At 42.3% G+C, this 21,349-nt stretch overlaps 1 protein-coding gene across 5 annotated transcripts in view; it reads right to left on the bottom strand.

Annotated features, from left to right (window-relative positions):
- The window catches only part of RALGAPB (Ral GTPase activating protein non-catalytic subunit beta), a 52,952-nt gene extending 40,334 nt beyond the window's left edge, over nucleotides 1-12,618 (bottom strand). For 2 of the 5 annotated variants that reach the window (XM_033153219.1, XM_033153221.1), the window contains exon 1: nucleotides 12,441-12,618. The gene's annotated coding sequence lies outside the window, so the exon portion shown is untranslated. Of the gene's footprint in view, nucleotides 1-11,983; nucleotides 12,003-12,440 lie in introns of those variants that run through there. The other 3 variants (XM_033153222.1, XM_033153223.1, XM_033153220.1) reach the window with 2 other exon arrangements.
- Nucleotides 12,619-21,349: the final 8,731 nt, after the last annotated feature.

Here is a 21,349-nt window from a genome sequence, read left to right as displayed (position 1 = left end):
TCAGTTTGCTTTAGTTGGAAAGCAAAACCAGCAAGCCTCACTGACATTTAAGAATGTGCTTTTAATAGACTTCCCATTTTTATCCAGATTGTAACTTTGGTTCCTATTATGGCCACTGGAAACAGTTCATGCAACCGACAACACTGTAGTGCAATAATATTATTGCAGTGTTAAGAGTATATTGGCAATTCTTTCTCAACTATCACTCAGACTAGCAAAGAGCCACCTCTCATGAATGGACTAGTACACAGAAGCTGCTTGAAACCTCTTCCGTGCAGAAAGCCACAAGCTTGCCATGGTGATTGGTTCTCATCACACATTTTAGCTTCACATTACTGAAAAATATTCAGAAGAGGGAGCACAGAAAAAGGAAGAAGTTGAACCTCAAAGAGACAGCAGTGCACCATGTATCCCATGGAGGCAACTCTAAGCATACAACATGAAATAAGTGCATGCTAAGCAGCAGGCTACAGTTAGGAGATAGACTTCATTCTGTATGTTAAGTCAGTATTGCACTTTTAGGAGGCAGTTGCACATGACTTGCCATATTTACCTTGGTTCTCCCCCCCCTTGCTGCTGTCCTGGGTTTCCCCCTTCTAGCCAAAAAGGCCTACAAACCAGGGGTCAGCAAACTTTTTCAGCTGTGTGCCGGTCCACTGTCCCTCAGACCATGTCGTGGGCCGTACTATATTTTTGGGGGGGTGGGGGTGGGGGAACGAACGAATTCCTATGCCCCCACAAATAACCCAGAGATGCATTTTAAATAAAAGCACACATTCTAAATAGTCTCGGTCCAGTATACCTGAAGGAGCGTCCCCACCCCATCGTTCTGCCCGGACACTGAGGTCCAGTGCTGAGGGCCTTCTGGCAGTTCCCTTGCTCCGAGAAGCCAAGTTACAGGGAACCAGGCAGAGGGCCTTCTCGGTAGTGGTGCCTACCCTGTGGAACGCCCTCCCACCAGATGTCAAAGAGAAAAACAACTACCAGACTTTTAGAAGACATCTGAAGGCAGCCCTGTTTAGGGAAGCTTTTAATGTTTAATAGACACTTGTATTTTAATATTCTGTTGGAAGCCACCCAGAGTGGCTGGGGAAACCCAGCCAGATGGGCGGGGTATAAATAGTTTATCTTCTTCTTCTTCTTCTTCTCCTCATGTAACGACACGCTGATTCCCAAACCGTCCGCGGGCCGGATTGAGAAGGTGATTGGGCCGCATCCAGACCCCGGGCCTTAGGTTGCCTACCCCTGGTATAAACCCTTCTCAAAGCCTAGAAGGTGCACCCAGTTTAGTCGCCCACATTGAAGTAACTCAGAGAGACTATATGGGAAGATGCAATTGCTGCCATATTGAGACATGAATGAAGGCTCTTTCGTGCTGTTTTCATTCTACATATGTTATTTGAGTACCGGTATTTCAGTTGAGGGGGATTATGGTTATTTTTGCTTTTGATGTGGTTTGCTGTATACCGTTAGCCCCTTTAAGCCATCTCCATTGGACCGGGGAAATAGAAATTTTAGTATAATGTAGATATAGAGGTGCATTGTAAACCACCCTGGAATATTTATGAGGTGTGGTATATAAATGCCATAAATAAATAAAGAGCTGCTTTGTTTTGGCTTTAAGCCTTAGAAGAAACACTAGTTAATAGTTAATAGTTCAGGAAAGCTATTAAAATGGGATAATATGCCAGTGAATTTGCTGTATACAGACAATGCTGGGATAAAGGCACATTGTTTCTAATAGAGTGCAGCAATAAAAGCTATATTGCATGTGTAGCATGGCCTACACCAGGGGTTCTCAAACTACAGCTCGTGGGCCGGATCCGGCCCACCAGAGTCCTAAATCCGGCCCACCCGGACATTGCAGAACCTGCGGCAAAGCTGTTGAGGAGGAGACTTAATGCGCTTGGGAGAGCTTGCATTGCGGTGCCTTTAAGCAGAGCAGGCAGGAGGGAAAGAGGCGGGTCAGGATTTCCTCCTCTTGGCCCTGCCTTGTGGCCTGTCTCTTTCCAGTGTGTCTGCCTCCCTCGACTCAAAATTGTAACCCTCTTTGGCAGCACCTATGTCTGTGAACAGACTTTTTCCCGAATGAAACATTTGAAATATTCAACCAGATCCAGACTAACTGATAAACACTTGCATCACTTGCTACGACTAGCAGTGACAAATATGGAACCGGATATTGACCATCTCATTAGCCAAAAGCAGGCCCATACTTCCCATTGAAATACTTATAAGTTTATGATTCAAGTAGGAAGCCGTGTTGGTCTGATGCAGTTGAAATAATTTTTTTAATTTTTTTAAAAAAGTTTATGTTGATTAAAATTGTTCTTCATTTTAAATATTGTATTGTATTTCCTGTTTTTTTGTGCACTACGAATAAAATATGTGCAGTGTGCACAGGAATTCATTCATTTTTTTTCAAACTATAGTCCGGCCCCCAACAGTGTCTGAGGGACAGTGAACCAGCCCCCTGTTTAAAAAGTTTGAGGACCCCTGGCCTACACTATGCTAGACATAGTCTATGCAATGATTAGTAGAACCTCATGAATGATGCATCATATCTATGGAAAATGTAGCACAGTGACCAAATGTATTACAGTAGGTTATATACCTGGAACTTCACAAACAGCTCAACTAGTCATCTTGCATTTCACGAGCTTATGCAACAGGATATCTTTGTGATTCTGGTAGTTAAGTAGCGTGTACACATGCTATATTAAGAAAGCCTGTCTCAAAAACTACTAATAAGCTGTGTCCCTTCGGTGCCAGTCACTATGTTGACATAAAACTGGTTAACTTCTAAAAAAGGAAGTGGCAGAACTCAGGAATCCTTGGAACTTGCATCTTCCGATCTGGAAGCACAAGCCCCTAATCCCAAGTGTATCTAAGCCTGCTCGTTATGCTTGGCCATGTATATTAGAGAAGGAAACATATCAGAGGTACTACCGGTACTTTCCCTACAAGTCTAAAAGAAAAATATGTAGTAGTGAAATAGATTTTCTTCTTCTCTTGAAGAAGTCTACCTTCCACTCAGCACCAAAAGGAAAGAGTTGGCAGAAAGTGGCCTTTCAAACAAGACTGCCATAAAATAGGGAGATGTGTATAAATAACATTTATCCAAAGGGGGGGGGAGCTGAACTTAAATCAGTATTAGCAGTATAACCTCCTCCCACACATATATTCTTCAACCTTTGTCACAAATGGAGAAAGTACTGTACTCAGAACTAAGCTGATACATTTAGAAGGATATCCTCCACTCCCACACACTTCCTAAGTAATCAACTTTTATTTCCTGGACAAGAAAATGGCTTACAGCCAGAAATTTCCTGTGTAGAAGAATAGGAAACGGTCACATGCTTGCCACTTCTCTGACAGAAGTACTGTACATTAGGGTGGTAGACATTCCAACTAGTTCAGGATAGAGATGTGAAGGACTGGAAAAGAAACCCGGGGAAAATGGGCGGGGGGACCTGTTTTTTCCGTTTTTTTCCTGAAGCCTTTTTTGTTTTTTCCCGAAAAATTGAAAAAATAAAAAATAGATTATGGAATGTTTTATTTTAACATGATGAATAAAATATTTTAAGATAAGGTATTCAAATATTTTATAAATCATTTCTAAAAAATATGTATGGTATCAGATTATTCTAATTTCTGTGAGGACAAGCAAGTCCTAGGTTACAAACTGAACTCTCCAATGCAAGAACAAGATACATTTCTTCCTTTAGGAGGTGCTGTTGTCACCAGAAAAGAAAGAGGTTTCAGTTTTGTTTTTGCATGTGTGTGGTATGCATTAGTTCTGTTCCTCTTCACTAGGCCTCAAAGCACTAGAAGAAAATATAGAGCAATAAAAGGGGCCTGAAAGTATATACCGGTACTTAATTACTGCTCAGAAAATGATTCTGATTAAATTTCATGCCCATTCATTGAAACTTAGTCCCACTTCCTTCTTCAGTTCTTTTTAAATACTGTGGAGAGGAAATATGAATAATTGTTACTTCTGGATTTTTTAAAATTGTTTCGTGGAGTTTTTTTTTGTTCCACATAAACTAGTACAGTAAACAGTTCAGGAGATTGTTGCTCCATTTGTTACAAATACAAATAAATATTATTTTAAAAGTAAATTCTGTTTGTAATAATAGTTTGGATACACTATATATTTAATATGCTAGTTGTGGCAAATTTATGCCCATTAAAATTGTCCATAGTTATATTTTATGTTTCTAAAGTAACAGAATGATTTTCAATCTGGAAAAGAAAAAAGAAGGGCCAATGTAGCATTTTTTCAAGTTTTCCGAAAATTTCTGTTTTTTTCTGGGAAAAAAAATTCCAGAAATTTTACATCTCTAGTTCAGGATAATGAAGTATAAAATGCCGCCTTCTGATAAGGAGAGAGCAGTCCCACCTCCAGCAGATCACTAAGGAGCAGGAGGGTGGGGGAGGAAATTAAGACATTAACTGGGGGTGAACCTTAAAAAAAAGTTTATTCTGCTTTGTATTTGCTGTCCTACTTGCAACCACTTCTTTTGGTTTTCATATGCATTTCTCAGATGAGAAGAGTCAGTTGTAGATAGGAGAGCTAAGCCTGTCATCTCTTTCTCTCTTTGAAGCCAGCTACTGTGATCCTTGAGTCTACAGTTGCCTCATTCTTCTCCACTCCCACTCTTATTCATAGCAACTTCAATATCCATATTGACTCACATTCTGAATCTTGTTCAGCACTTTCTCACACAAACTCTTTTGCTTTCACCCACTCTTCTATACACCAATTTATTCTGCTCACTACATCTTAGAACAGCGTTGGCAAAACATGACTATAGGCCTGACCCAGTCTGCCTAGTCTTTTGTTTTTAATGTCTGCTAGTCCCCAAGTCAGTTTACCAGTGGCACAGAATGAAACGCCACTCCACCAGCCACCATTGATCCAAGTGCTCCATAAACAGTATAGAGCGCTCAGACATTTGCTAAGCACTCCAATCTGCTCAGACCAATGGTGGCTAGAGGAAAGGAGCTTTGTTCAGCATCATCACCAATGGTAAACTGGGCTGGGAGCTGGAGGGTAGCATCACAGTGCTGGGCAGGGCATAGTGGTTTAAACCTCTCTACCCAGCTGAGCACCACAATAGGAAATAAAATACTCCATGCTCCTCTGTTGATCTTCACAGATCAGCTGAGATGCAGGAAGGCAGAGGATCTGCAGTGTGATCATGCCACCTTTGGTCTAAACACCCCTGAGTAGAAGGTGTGACAATGAGGAAATGTGACCCTTGGACCAAAAAAGTTCATCACCCAGTCTTAGATCTTGCAATATGAAGAATTGATTGATAGTCTTCATTCTGCTTGTTTTCCTCTCTCAAATCAATTTGTTTGCTTTAATTTCTGGCATTAAATTTTTCCTTTAGGGGTGTATCCAACACTGCACTAATGCAACACGTCTTCCTCTTCCTCCCCCTGTGCATCCTAAAAATATGCTCCAGAGAGTGCTCCAGCTGTATGAAGTGGATTTGAGAGTTTTTTTTTGGGGGGGGGGCTGCAGGGGAGATGGGGAAAGTTCTGCTGCACAAGCAGAAGTCTGCTGCACTAGCAGAACTGCAGTGTTGGACATGTCCCAAAGTTTCTGAACCATTTGAGAACCTCATTTTATACACTTGGATATCTGTGGGAACTCATCAGTCTTTTCTCTTGCAATCTCCTCATTCTGCAGTTGTGTATTTTGTGTTCTGAATGGTCACACATTAGACTATTTTGCTCTGGTTTCCATCATACAACTGATATTCTACTTTAACAGTCTCCCTTTTTATCTTACTTTTATTCCTACATCAAAGCTGCTGAACATCTTTACAAATCTCAGTAACGCCACTCATTATGAATTCATGCTTTCATTCTGCTCACGTGCTTTAATTCTACGCAATATTACTCATCGCACCTTATTTTTTATCAGTAAAAGTGCTGTCTTCAACTATGCTCTTCTTCACTGGGTTGGAATATTCTGATATAATTCTCCATTGTTCTTGCCGAATATTCATTCTCCTTTTGCTATTCTCTATATTCACGCAGGTGGCACTGTGGTCTAAACCACAGAACCTAGGGCTTGCTGATCAGAAGGTTGGTGGTTCGAATCCCTGCTCCTGCCCACCTAGCAGTTCCAAAGCACGTCAAAGTGCAAGTAGATAAATAGGTACTGCTCCGGCAGGAAGGTAAATGGCATTTCCGTGCACTGCTCTGGTTCGCCACAAGCGGCTTAGTCATGCTGGCCACAGGACCCAGAAGCTGTACGCCGGCTCCCTTGGCCAGTAAAGCAAGATGAGTGCCGCAACCCCAGAGTCGTCCACGACTGGACCTAATGGTCAGGGGTCCCTTTACCTTTACCTTTTTATATTCTGCTTCTGACAACAGTCTTCTTTAGTTAAACCCACCACTACTTCTTTACTTTATCCAGTATTCCTCTACCCCACCTTCTGTATATCTCTTCTTCTGTCCCCGCCTCCCCATCATTTTCTCCATTTCTTTCTCTCTTCTGGTGTTGTTCCCTTTGCTTTTATATACTGTATGCTATTTCCCGATACTTAAAAAGCCTTCTGAATCCTCCTCCTCCCTAGAACTGTTATTCTTTTTCTGTTCTCTCTTTCATTCCTACACTTCAACAACCAATGCCTCAGCTTTGTTTCTCCAATTCCCCTTTTGACACTTCCCAATCTGGTTTTTGCTCTGTATAAACTGAAGTTTTAAAACTGCTTTTCTGTTTAATGTATCCTCAAAATAGCATACAATAAAACAAAGTAGCAGAATTTTCAAAAACCATGTTGCTTTGTTAAGAAAAGACAGACAAGATAAATTTTTGAGCAGCACAGAAGGAAGCAAAATCAGCCACAGAAAAAGTCAGCCTTGTGAAAACTACAAAATACAGGAGGGACACCTAAAGGACATGTTAAAGGACAGAAAATAGTGGTAAAAAATTAACAGGGGAAGGAGGAAGTTCCAGAGTCTGGTCGCTACAACTCAGAAGACACTGTTCAACATTCCTAACTGCACTTCCCAGCTGCAATAGTGGAACACAGAACAGCACCTCCCCAGGGACCTCAGTAAGTGGGTGGGATCATTAGAAGATGTAGTGCTTTAAATATGCTAATTATAAATTGGCTAAGCCATAGGACAAACCTTGGTTACAGTTCATGGATAATCTGAAAGAAGCTTAACCTTCAGATGACACGATAAGTCACACTATGGTTTAGCACAGCACTACACAGCAGTGAAATGACTGGAGAGGAGAAAGGTGGCCAGAATCTGCCCTGTGGGAACCCATAGGTTTATGCTTTACCATTATTTGGCTTAGCATGACATACAACACAAGCCCATGTGCTTCTCTTCACAGTCTTCCTTTACTGACCCAATTAAGTTTCAATTTACAAGTATTTTCCTGATCTTACCCCTTCTCTGTCTTACTTTTCCCTTTCTCCCTTCATTCACATTCATGAAATGATAATAATCTTCTTATTAAACCTTCATTTCCTTGTGTCTTTTCCTGTGTGGATGCCATCTCTTTCACTCTCCTAGCCCTTGATGCATGGAATTCTCTCCTCTCAGCAAGCATCCTCTTGTCCTTCTTTAATATAAGCTTGTGTCTTCTCTGTAGCATTTCCCCCCTGGTGTCATTCTATTTTTATACCCTTCCTACTGTTAGGCTAATTATTATACAGGTTTTACTGTAACTGCTGGCTGACAGAAAGAAAACACCAGCAGAATAAGGAGGCAGGCAGGTATCAATACTCCCCCCTGCAGTACCACACATCCCTAAATCTGTTAGAGAGTTGCAGGACTCTCTAAACCCAATTTAGGGGGCATTGCAGCAAGCAGGGAGGGAATTGTTTCCATGCCCAATTGGTGTACTACTTGTGTAAGCAGACAAATTCTATTGGATGCCAACCGATTTTTCTTCACTTTAAAGTTTGTACACTACACATTAATTCAACTTTAGAAATAAGCAGCGTCTTGCAATACTAGAAAACATAATTCATCTTTATTAGCTAAGCTGAGAAGTGACTAAGCACATGCATATAGTCCAATCTCTCAGTGTGCTGTAGCTTGGTCCACATGGCACCTACCCTTGCTGTACCACATTAAGCCAACTGACCATAGCTGCCTGTTTTGGCTGAAATAGGAAATGGTCATTAACAGATTTCAAATAAGCCAGGAACTTAAAACTGTATTTTGGAGTTAGTCTAGAATACCTCCTCATTCCAAACTAGGCAACATTTTCTATTTCATATGAAACAGGCAACTATGGTCAACTGAACAATTCCTGGCTCACTGTGGTACACCAAGAATGGGAGCCATGGGGCTAAGTACAGGGGCAAGAAGGTCTGTGCATACATTATTAAGCCATGGTATGATTGTCCAAACACAGCCACTGTTAGTTTGTTCCCTAACATCCAAAATCCAAACATCAGTAATTATAGCCTAGTGGAGAATTTAATAATGTACTGAAATATTGTGTGTCATCTTGCTTCCTTGGCAACCTCTTCAAACATGTAACATGTCTGGAATAGGGAACCTATGGTCCTATAGATATTGTTTGACTCCAACCCCATCAGTCCCAGCAGCACGGCCAATGTTCAGGGATGGCAGTAGTTGTATTCAAACAACATATGAAGGTCCACACTCCACAGGTTCCCCATTGCACACTTTGGGGAAAACTTCACAGAAGGCCCAAGGACAAGTAGCGCTATGTACTGAAGGGCGATCAGAGAGCAGAATGGTTGAGACCCAAAAGATAGGAAAGAAGGAAGAAGAGGATGGTGTTTTAAAAACCCCAAACACCAGCAGACCCTGTACTAACTCCTAAAATTCTTAACTCCCCAGTTCTAGAAGGAGCTTTAGAACAGGGAGCTGGTGAAAAGAGCCAGTGCATTATGGAGAACTTGATGACATATCTTACACACAGAGCTGTAGGAGAGGCTACTCCGTTATTATTTAATTTGTATTCCTCCTTTCAACCCGAGAGTTCCCAGGGCAGTTGATGTGAAGGGAGGCAAAAATATATGTACCGGTAAGTTACTTGACCATGCCCAAAGCTTCTCCTAGTCCTACAGAATAGTTTTGGTTGTGTGTTTTTTTAAAGTAATAAAGATTTAATTAAACCTGCTGGCTTTTTCCAAACAAAGTTTGTAGAGCCTTGAGGGCAAGCCAAGTATTTTCTTTTCAGAGCTGTTTCCTTTGGGCTTTGAATGTAAGATTTTCCTATAGAACTCACCTAAGGAACATTTTAACTACTAGTATTTGTTTATTATTGTTCCGATTACCGGTATATTGGAGCCAGGATAGCATTTCTAAGCTTTTAAATCTCCATATGTAAGACCAAACAGAGCCACTCACTTCAATCCTAAACATATTTACCAAGCAGTCTGTCTGCTTGAAATCAACAGACTTCACACAACCCAAACATTTACATAAGCATAATATAAAAACAAAAATGTAGTAAGAGCAGAAGCACAACCTTTTTTGTGAATGCCTACCAAGATAAATGGTTTTGTACACCTTCAAGAAGGCAATGAGATTAACACTGTACCTCTTGAAATGGGTAATACTTAGGGCCATTACATTATGGGCACTACTTCTAGTCTAATCACACAAGGCAGAGGCCCATAGGAGCATGGGATCTACAGAATGCACACAGTATGGAGGTTCAAATCAAGAGGGGGAGTCTCTCAAGTATTCAGGTCTCAAAAAAATGAAAGGCTTTAAAGGGCAAGTGCCAGAAGCTTAAGCTGGACACAGATGTAAACAACAAGCCAATGCATTTGCTACATCTGTTGAATATGCTCCCGCCTCCCTGTCAGGAAATTAGCAGTGGCATTCTGCACAATAGTCTAACAGGCAGATTCACATAATTGCATTACAGTAGTAAACCTTACATGTTACAAAAAGCAGATAAATAAAGCAAGATAACTGACTTCCAAATGTGCACAGCCTACGCGCTAAACATAATTGACAAAAAGCATTCCTGGCTTCCAGCTTATCTGGGGTTTTAAGTTTATAATATAAGAAATGCATCCACATGTTGCATTATTTTTCTCAAATGCTGAGTTTTTCTTATACATTTGCATAACTGTTCTAATGTTCTTGTTCATTATGTTTGCTACCATTATGCTTGCGAAATAATAGTGCTCCAAAGGATTCCTTACTTAATGTATTGTATTGTAATGGGAGGAGAGGGAGTATGCAAAAATGCCACTTCAGCACCACACCATAAAGGTAAACACCTTCCCCGTTCTCTCTTACAAAATTTTACTATATTGTGCTCCCAAACAATGATCTGCTTTTTGCTCTTCTGCATTTCCACATAACAAGAACAATGACATATACTCTCCGGTATACTTATTTTCAATCTGCTTCATGTGGGGTTTTTTGTTCATAGATGTACAACCACACTGCTTTGCCGCAGCAGAAATACCACAACTGCATGTTTTTGCAAGAGCAACAACCCCACCCCCATTGCTTTGTATTTTGATATTTTGAATGTTTGTTGTAAGTTGCTTTGGGCACAGCTCACACATATATTCAGAATGGCACATATATTCAGAATGGTATGTAGACCACTGGAGGGATATAGAGTGGGAAGAAATGCTATTCAGCTAATCTGCAAGAGGAAGTGTTTAGAGTGTACTAAGAAATAATTATCCTAAGTTATTTTATGTATGCTCTTTCAAGAAGCGTTACTATGCTGAGAACTTTTTCCGATTGGGTTGCTGAGGGCTGAAAAGGGCATAAGTGCACATGATCTGAGGCTATAATTTGCCAGGTTCTTAGGTTAATTACTGCATTTTTACTTTTATTTTTTAGAAATTCCAAACAAAACATAAACCAAATATAACCACATACAAATTCACAGGTATTGTGGGCAGGATTCTACTTGTACTTTCACAAGGACTTCTACTTGCACAATGAGGCTTTCTCCCCCTGCCCATGAAATTGGCTTGGGGTCAGGAAAGCCCCCAGAACTGCATGGGTGTGTGTGCAATACAGTACTTGCACAGATAGAACAATAAGAATGCAACACTGAATTCTTTTTTTAATGAATATGTCCGAGATAGTACAATACCAGGTTTTGAAAAGCAGTCCTTTTGCAAACCTGTTTTTTAGTAAAAACAGGATCTTCATAGCAATAACCTTTTTAAAAAACAACTAAATTGGGGAAATCAGCAAGTAGAGTAACTGGCTACTTGCCTTCAGGCATGAGACAAAACAGCAAAATCCTGTCAGTAAGATTATAACTTCTAGCTTCCAAGAAGCCAGGATTTCAAGTTATGTTTTCAAACAACTAGGATGAAAGGCAGTAAATACAGAGACCAGATTACAGACTACAGCTGCCCCAATGAGACAGCCATCCCCAACCTCTCGCCCTCCAAATGTTTTCAGCGATAACTCCTATAATTGACTGTGGCTATGCTGGCTGGACTTGACCAGCATTGAGAGCCAACATAACAGGAGACCCACAGGTTCTGCTCCCCTGCTTGAAGGGAATGAACTCTTTCCACAAACGATATTAATACTTAGCATTTATACATAGCACTTTTTTCAAAGTGCTTCTCGCACATCATTGTTGCCGATTTTTACAACAACTCTGTAACAGAGCACTATAATTACCCCCTTTTTTGCACAAAGCTGTGGAGTGATGAAAGGTAAAAGCAGCAACAGAAGCAAACAAATTCATGACCACACATGGCTCCATTTATACCTCAAGTCCCTCCTAGCTACTCCAGATGACATGCCATCAGTAGAGTTTCCATCCACCTGAGCTTGACCATTTCACAGTGTCAGCATCTTTGCCTATTAAACGTGTTTCTCTGGCTGTTTAAGGTTGAAATCCTGCTACCTATTTCCGAGTTGGGAGAAGAAGTGAACCCAGAATTTGCCAGCTGGCCAACCTTGCCCAGCAGCAGCAGCAACTACTACTACTACAAACTGAAGTGCCATCGTAACTCACTCAGGCAGCTGCTGTAGGGGCTCTTCCTCGAGAGGTGGTGGGGAAAGGGATACTGCTTCGCCTCGGCAGGGCCTAGCTTTGCCTGAGCGCCCCATGGGGGGCTCCAGGATCCACCGGAAGCAAGAGCAACTCTTCTCCCGCAGGGAGCACTTTCTCCCAGGAGCGGTCTGCCGGGAAAGAGGAGCTGCTTCCCGGCCAGGCACAACCGCGCTCCGTTGAGGGAGGCAGCCCGGAGAAGACCCCCCTCCCCAATCGCCCTGCCTCCGGCTACACCCTCCCGGGAAAGGAGGCGCGAGGATCCGTCGTCGAGGCCTCCAACCCGGGAATAATAAAGGAGCGAGACAGCCCGGAGCGCAGAGGTCAGAGCGGGTGAGGAAGCGGGCCCAGCGAAGGGAGAGCGCGTCGTGGGCCGTGGTTCTTTTGCGGAGGGGCGGGTGGGTCGCCTGGCCGCTCTTACCTGCACCAAGGGGGTCGGCTAGCATGTCTAGGGCAAAGGCAAGCAGCTCCTCCTTCAAGCTCCCGGTTCCATAGTGCCCGCAGTGGGTGAGGGGCGGGGGGTGCGGGAAAGAAATCGGACGCTGCGCTCAGGTCTCTCCGGACACTTCCGGCCGCGCCACAAAATTCACACCCTAGAGCCCTGTTTCCACCCTACACGACGCGCACGCGCCTTGAGAACCTTCTGTGCCGCGCGAAATAAGTTCTCATATTCCCCTACGGTCGTTCTCCACCGGAAGTACGCGTGCGTGCGTGATATTTCCCTTGAAAAGCGGTGGGAGAGTAAGGTGAAGGGAAGAATTTTCAGGCAGGCTTGGGAGGTTTGCGCATGCGCAATGCCGTTCTTGCTCAGCCCTTTCGTTGCCACTTTTAAAGGGGCCGGGTTCGTTTTAATTTGTCCTGCTGTTGCATCCTTGTTGTTAAAATTCCTAACAGTGCAATCCTATGCGTACATATCTACGCGGAGGTAAGCCTCGCTGTGTTATTAGTGGTGTGTGTGTGTGTGTATATATATATATATGCAAAAGGGCCTTATATAGGCCACAAAAAGTAGTCAAATGTGCAGAATTCAAGCAATAACAAGCAGCTTGCAAAAATTTAAGTCAGCAAAATCGCAAGGGTTTTTGTAAAAAAAAAAACTCAAAAGCATTACAATCCAAATACACCTTTGCTTAACGACAAACACCCACCACCACCCATGCACCCCCTGGAACAGTAAGCCTTTAATTAGAGACCTTGCAGGGAGCAGCTCCTAGAAGGGTCCTAAGCAGATGGCAATGGAGCACAGCAGGTGCAAAGGTTTGCCCCTTGAAGGACCAGACATAGTCCCCCACACAGGTTTTATGTTAGGAAGCCAGGATTTATGTTAGGCTGGGGCTAGACACCTACCTGTCATAAACCTCTGTCTGGCTCTGTCTAGCAGATTTGGAATGAAATGTCTCAACAGCAGTTGTTGTAGATTGACCCCCAGTGCTCAGGAAAATCTGTCAAAATCTCTACAATTTCTATTTTTAGTTAAGTATTTTTATTTATTTACTTGATAGCTATGCCCATGGGGCTGCCCTCTGAAGTCTATTGGGCTCTACACCCACCTTTCGTGATTTAGAGTGGGCCTTTTCCCCACCCATGATGGGCTTTGATTCCCACATCAACCGTCAAGCAATCTTGATTTGATTCTACCCCCCTCACTTGGTCACATTGTAAATCGTAACCCACCCCTTCTTCCCTAATGGGAGGGGAGAAAGCATTTTGTGGTTTGCCTCCAGTACCAAAATGTCTTGGGCTGACGCTGCCATTACACCACACTTTAAGGAGGTTAGAAAGCTTACCTTTAATACAACAAAGTTTGCTAATGTTTTAAACACATGCATAATGGATGCACAAACCATTTGCACAATTATAAAAAGCAATGTCTGAGAAGGCATAGGACTATAGCCAACAAGGAGGAATAGATAGGCTGAGGACAGCATAGTGCAGCAGTACTAACAGCAATTCTATTGTGGAATTTAGTTATAACTTTAACAAGCCCAAACTTGGATAGCTAAAAAAACCAAAAAGAAAGTTCAGAACAGCCTTCACCAACCCAATACCATCCAGATGTACTACAACTCCTATCAGTCAGCACAAAAAATGTCTGGAGCTGCACTCTCCCTTCCATTACAGAACTGGTCCCAGGAGTTAAAAGATACCCCACTGAGAATATCAAGATGTGAAAGGTAATTTCTACTAGAAGCTGTGATGGAAATTTTATTTAAGCAATCATTATTATTATCTATTTGACTTACTCTTCACTCAACTACAAAAAGACATATAAAACAATACATTTCAATAAAACAATTCCAGTAGCACACCTGTTGTGAAAGTACTAAGACTAGGCCACATGTTACAAATAGACATTCCCACTCTTAAGAGTGTGAGTGACAGGCTGGTGCAAGAAGGAAAGGTGAAGAGATTTTAAAAGTTGTGGAACCCCTTGGAGATACCTTCAGACTCTGGGGGTTCCACACAGTCCTGATTAAAAAAGCATTGCATTAGTTCTTGGTAGGTTACCGGTATTTACTCCTATATTTTAGAACAGAAGCCAGACACTAGGTGGCGTTAGGAACCAGAATTTGGATTCATGCTAGCCTTTTTATGTGTGTAGGGGTGTGCAGGTGTATTTACTTTCTTTCTCATGGTATTTTACTTGAAAATGATCAGCAGGAAGCAAGATGCAATGGTAAAAATGCTGAATTTGTCACATAAATGTAAGCTGCTATTTCTGCTATGTTGATCTCACAAAACATGAAAAACATTGTGTTTCAAACTCTTCCTCCCCACACATATAAACACTTATCCAAAAGGTAAGAGATTTCAGACTTTTTAAAGATCAGTTTCCATGAAAGGAAAAAGTACTGGAGACTCACTGTGACTTGTTTGCAAAGCATTTTTAGGATAAAATCACTTGCATCCACAGGGATCGTGACTCCACTGTTACAGCACATGAATCTCAAGGGGAATCCAGAGCACCGTCTAGTCTTGTTGTATTGGATGGGTTTCAGTTGGCGAGGGTCGAGGATGTGGACAAAGTGCTTGGATTGGTCAGGGAAAACACTTGCACTCTGAACCCTTGCCCCTCTTGGTTGAAAGAAACTAGCAGGGAGGGGACAGCTGGCTGGGCTAGGGAGGTGATGAATGCCTCCCTGCAAGAGGGAATTGTCGCTGCCTGCTTAAAGGAGGCAGTGGTAAAACCATTCTTTAATAAACGCTCCTTGCACTTGGAAAATCCAAGTAACTACTGGCCAGTTGCTAACCTCCCCTTCATGGGCAAGGTTCTTGAGCAGGTGGTTGCAGAAAAGATCCAGGCCATCTTCTAAATCCATTTCGGTTGGCGTTTAGGCCCAGTTTTGGCACAGAAACTGCCATGTATGATGACATCAGTCAGTAGAGAAACAGAAGAAAAGTGCCCTTGTTAATTCTCCTCAACTTCTCAGCAGCTTTCAATACAATCACCCATGGTATTCTTCTGGAGCAGCTTTCCAAGATAGAGGTTGGTAGCATCGCTTTGCGGTGGTTCTGTTCCTACTTGGATGGTTGTTTCCAGAGAATGATGCTTGGGGAGTGCTCTTTGGCCCTGTAGAGCCTTGAATGTGGGGTTCCTCAGGATTCAATTTTATCCCCTGTGCTGCTTAACATCTACATGTGGGGTTATCTGGAGTTTTGGAGTAGGTGGTCAGCAATATGCTGATGACACACACTCTACTTATTCCTTTACATCTGCAGGTATGGCAATAGATGTGCTGGACTGTTTGTCTTGCCTCGGTCATGGACTGGATGAAAGCCAGCAAATTGAAGCTCAATCCATATACCAGATGGCTAGAAGGTTGCCTGCTCTTAATGGGGTTTTACACTTCCTTTGAAGGTGGCTTGAGGCTCAGGTAGCCTCAGTGGCATGGAGTGCCTTCCATCAGCTTTCATTGGTGGCCCACCTGCTCCCTTATCTGGACAGGGATAGCCTAACTTCTGTCGCCTATGCTCTAGTAACCTCTAGGTTAGATTACTGCAATGTGTTATAGGTGGGGCTGCCTCTGAAGGTGGTTTGGAAACTTCAATTGGTGCAGAATTCAGTTGCTCATCAGGGCAAGATAGTTTGAGCATATCAGTATCCCGACTGCACCAGTTCCCATTTAGTTTACGGGACCAATTCAAAGTGCTGATTTTGACATATAAAGCCTTTAAGTGGCTAAGGACTGCAGCAGTACCTCAAGGATTGCCTCTCCCCATATGAACTGACCTAGACTTTGTGATCATCTGAGGCCCTTTTTCATGTACCTCCTCCGCAAGAGGTTTAGAGGGTGGCAACATGAGAATGGGTATTTTCTGCAGTGGCTGCCCATTTGTGGAATGCGCTCCCCTGAGAGGCTTGCTTGGCACCTTCATTATACATCTTGAAGCACCAGGCAAAAACATTTCTGTTCAACCAGGCCTTTGGCTGATTAACATTCTTTTTACTTTTAAATGTGTCTTTGTTTTGTTATTACTGCGTATTTTATGTACAGTATTTATTTTTATTTTATGCTGTGAACCACCTTGAGATCTTCAGCTTAAGGGAGAAATAAAATAAAATGCCACAATTAGGCTCAAAGAAGGCTCATTGCTGCATGGGACCATCTTCATGATGTATACATGTGTGTATGCTGCCTGCCTCTGGGTCTGGCCCATATGGCTGCATCTCTGGAATTTGATCATCATTTGTGTTTAGCTTGAAAGTTTGCAAGGCTGGGTCAATTAAGGATAGCAGCCTACATTTTCTTATGGATGTAGACATTGCACAAACAAGCTTGAGGGGCATATCGTATCAAGGAACTTCTACATTTCATGTCTCTTTGACGTCAACAGATGCTATTCTTCCTCTTCTGATTGGTTTGCTTTCACCATAGTTATCTTATATGTTTGGATCCTCACAGGTGCTTACAATGTCTGGTGCTTATGTACCACAGGTGTGGTTATACACAGGTCCACTCAGAAGTATGTCCCACAAAATACCTATTCCCAGGTAAGTGCTATCAGACTGCAGCATGAAGGCAGGATATGATGCACACTTTCGTGAGAGTGAGTCTCACTGAATCCAATGGGGGACTCCTGCATAGGATTGTGCCATGCATATTGCATAACTCGAAGAGACGAGTTTAATTTCAAGCCAATTAAAGAAAAACAATGTCTATAATGATTTTAAATTAAATCCGGATTTCTTCTGATTTTAAATTAAATCAGGGTTTCCCCCTCTAAGAATAGTTCCTCCATTTGTTCTGAAGTGCAACATGCAAACAGGTGGCTAGACCTAAGAGAGCAGGGACCCTTCACCTTTAATAGTTGCATAGTTGTGTAGAAGAGGGAATTCCAGCACCTGGCAATGCTGCATGCCGTGGAAGGAACCACAGCTATATGGAAGTGAGGTGCCTTGATATAATTTAAGTGGGCAGGACGGTGGGGGGCGGATCCCGTTGATGGCAATTCCCACCACATAAATAGTCCCCAAATGAATGTACAAACCCATTATGCGTTTTTCTTATTCTGTCAATAAAGAACCAACAGGATGGAGCCCAGAGATGGTGCTGGGGTGATGAAGCAGAAAGCACTAGAGTCCCACTGCTGCCAGATTGATTAACATAAAAAATTCAGAGCATCAACTGCTGGTTATTATATTTATTTATTCAGGTGTACTAATATAAAAAATTATCCATAGTTGTACATATGACTAATTTCATCAATGTTGAATATAAGAGGCTATAACTTTTTTGTCCACTAAATGAGCAGACAAAAATGTGTCCAAAAAGTAGGTAGCATTCATCCTGTCTTAACAGCCTTTATCTGCCCTGGGCCTCCTTATAAATGCTTCTGAATTCCCTGACCAACAGCATATATAAGGCATCAGCAAATGAGAAATTGAAATACATAGGAAGCAGCAATGCAGGATTCCAACAATTAAAGCTTTCCAATCTTGAGACTTCTTCCCTGTTGGCAGTGCATCTGGCTGCTAACCAGAAGTTTGGTGGTTGGAGCCCACCCAGGATGGCTGTGGGCAGGATTCCTGCACTGCAGGGTGTTGGGCTAGATGACCCTCAGGGTCCCTTCCAACTCCACAAATCTAATCTATGTGCAGTAAGGACAGGTCCACCTGCTTCTTTTTTTACTTGCACCATACTGTGTAACTCATTAGAACTGGCACTGATAAAAGCCTGTTTTACATAACCTCAATTTTGTTAATTTATTTTGATTTTACCTTTAAGTAGTTTTTACTTCATAGGAATAGCACCATAGCTTTTCTACTGGTTAATTAAACCTGCAGTCCACACTTGCTACAGAGTAAATCGCACTGAAGTCAACAGGGATTACTTCTGATTAGGCACGTATAGGATTGTACTGTAACCGTTCAATACATTAGTTGAAACCATGTCTGATTCCAAACCCAATGTAATCACTCAGCCAACAAATTTACCTCTTAGGGCAATGCCTGCCCTTGTTGAGTTTGGGTTCCCATGATTTTTCAGAGTGGAACATGTGGTTTAGCAGCTTTGTTCTGTACTGCTGTTGGGTATGTTGAATTCTCCTTTGCCCACTAATTTAACAATGCACTCCAATCTGGGAAGGACTACACAATTTCATATTCAAAGTGCTATGTGCATTTTATTGTTCTACAACTGCAACTATGTTGAGCTGGTGGTGGTGAGGAATCCCACCTGCTCTATAGTTCATGTTACTGTTCGGTCTCCTGGTCCTCATCTGACCTGCATTCATTACATATAGGGCTATGTGTTTTTATAGTGGTATGGCAACTCTCCTGTGTTTGCCTTGTGTATAAGGGGACTCCACTAGCCATGACATTCTGTACATAGTTTTAAATTTAGAAATCTTCAATAGTAATCACTCTGGAGTAAAATAAGCTTGTAAATAATACTGCTGCAGCTCAGCTGGTGACAGCAAAAGGCCATTGACCCTTTAATCCTTTCTAAACAATCCTGTTCTTTTTGTAGGTCAGGCAATAAATGAGGCTTCCTCAGCCTAGTGTTACAGATGATCACTAATATGGAGAGCATTCTGGCTGTCCTGAGAAAATTCTCTGAAATGGCTGCACTACTTGAGAAAACAAAATCCTAAAACTACAACCCTCTCTACATGCGCAAATCCATACTATACTGTGTTGGATCTGAAATTGTTCCTCACCCCTCAAATTTAGACTTTCCATTCTGGAACTTTCTCCAACAGGGTGCCCTCCCAATGTTGTATTTGGCTGGGGCTGATGGGATTTGTAGTTCCATAACATCTGGAAGGCACCAAGTTGGGGGAACACCATTTTTAATTTCAGTACCTAGCCAGATCCTATGAAAAGTTCACAAGCAGAACATGATCATGATATCTATCTCCTGGTAACATTTTGTTTGTCTTAAACTTGCTACATATCAGCTTCAATACATAACTTATTTTGAGAATGAATATTCCCACCCCAAAGAACATTTTTGTTCTTTGTTCTTTGACACGTTAACCCCATCCACAGCTCATCTAATACTTTATTTGATTTCCCCCATTTGATATGAATGCCTGCTTCAATTGTTGTTCTCTAAAGCAAGCCTTCTCCACCCCGCCCCCAATAACTAAAAAGAAATGTTAAATTCCTTAGGGCTCTGTTTGAGCCATGACTCAGTCCTGAAAAATCAACATCAAAGTTTGACAAAGGGATCTACGAAACAATATAATGAAGGGTGCCTATGTTTCCAAATACGTGAAGAGGACATTGTCCTTGAAGGCTGCAATCATATGATCAGGTTCTTGTGAATAAGTCTCATGGGGTTTACTTCCTTGTAAACATTATATGGTGCAGATGAATGAGTAATTTGAGGGAATCTTGGTTGGCTCCTGTTTTGCTAGCTTTTCAGTGGCAGCTAAACCATACTTTCCCCTCTGTACTGCATCTTGCTACCAAAACAGCCTTTATCATCCTTCCACCCCATCAATTGCATTCATTGATTCCAACTGCATTCCAAAAAGCACTGCTGCATCTTTCGTTTTAGCACACCCCACCCAGCAAACACTCTCCCATCTACCCAGCAAGGGAGATCAGCAAGGATTTCTGACATGCAGTTGTTTTAACAATAGAAAGCTGGATGCAGAGACAAACAAAAACTGAGTGTACAAGCACTCTTGACTTTAAGAAGGCTGATTTCAAAAAGCTTAAGGAACTACTGGGTGATATCCCATGGTCATAAATACTCAAAGAGAAGGGGGTCTAAGATGGGACTGGCGTTTCTTAAAGGTGAAATATTGAAGGCCCAAATGCAGACAATTCCAACAAGAAAGAAAATTGGGAGGCACCTAAAGAAGCCATTGTAGTTGCATGAGCGTACAGATGAGCTGAGATTTAAGAAGGGCATGTATAAGAAATGGAAGGAAGGGGAAATCATGAAGGAAGAGTATACACAAGTACCCAACAGTTAAAGGGAGGTCAGGTGGGTCAAAGCTCAGAATAAGCCTAGGCTTGCAAGAGAGGTTAAAATTAAAAATCAAAAGGTTTCTTCTGCTATGTTCAAAGCAAGAGGAAGAATAAGCAAGTAGTAGGTCCTCTATGTGAAGACAGAAAAATGCTTTTGTTTGACAGAGAAGGCAGAACTGCTCAACACTTACTTTATCTCTGTCCTCACTCAAAAGGAAAGCAGTGCCCAACCTGGTGGTAACAGAATAAATGAGGCAGGGAGGGAGCTGCAGCCCAAGATAGGAAAAGAAGTGGTAAGGGAACACCAGGCTATTTTAAATGAATGCAAATCTCCAGGGCCTGATGAGCTGCACCCAAGGGTAATAAAGGAGCTTCTTGGTGCAATCTCAGAGCCTCTGTCTATAATCTATGAGAATTCTTAGAGAACAGGTGAGGTCCCTGCAGACTGGAGGTGGGCAAATGTCCCCCATCTTCAAAGGCCTGTCAGCTCTACAATTCTATGAAACACAAACAAATACTGGCAGACAGGAACAAAGCCTCAAAGAATCATGAAAACTGTCGTATGACACAACAGAGAGGTGGGTCAGTCCTGTGCTGCTGTTGTAAATGAACCCATCAAGTCAGCCTTTCAATGTGCTTGGCAGGGGCTGTTTGTGGGGGGGGGGGGCGGGTAGCGCCCCTGGGGTAGAGGGATCCTGAGCCTCACCCCCCCAAACTTTACACCTCTGATAGGAACAACAAAATTACTTTCCCTATGCTACTAGACTGCTGAAGTGAAGAAAGATTAGTGCAACAGGGGATGGAAGGATGGTAAACTTTACTAAATAAACAAATTCCCGAGCTCAGGAACAAATGTTCCAAATGCATGCCCTTCGCACCTGACACCTTGCGTTTCTACCAAAGCG

Source organism: Lacerta agilis, chromosome 6, assembly GCF_009819535.1.
Source record: "Lacerta agilis isolate rLacAgi1 chromosome 6, rLacAgi1.pri, whole genome shotgun sequence".
Lineage (NCBI taxonomy): Eukaryota > Metazoa > Chordata > Lepidosauria > Squamata > Lacertidae > Lacerta > Lacerta agilis.
Note: the sequence above shows the minus strand (reverse complement) of the source record. Positions and strands in the feature narration are given on the sequence as shown.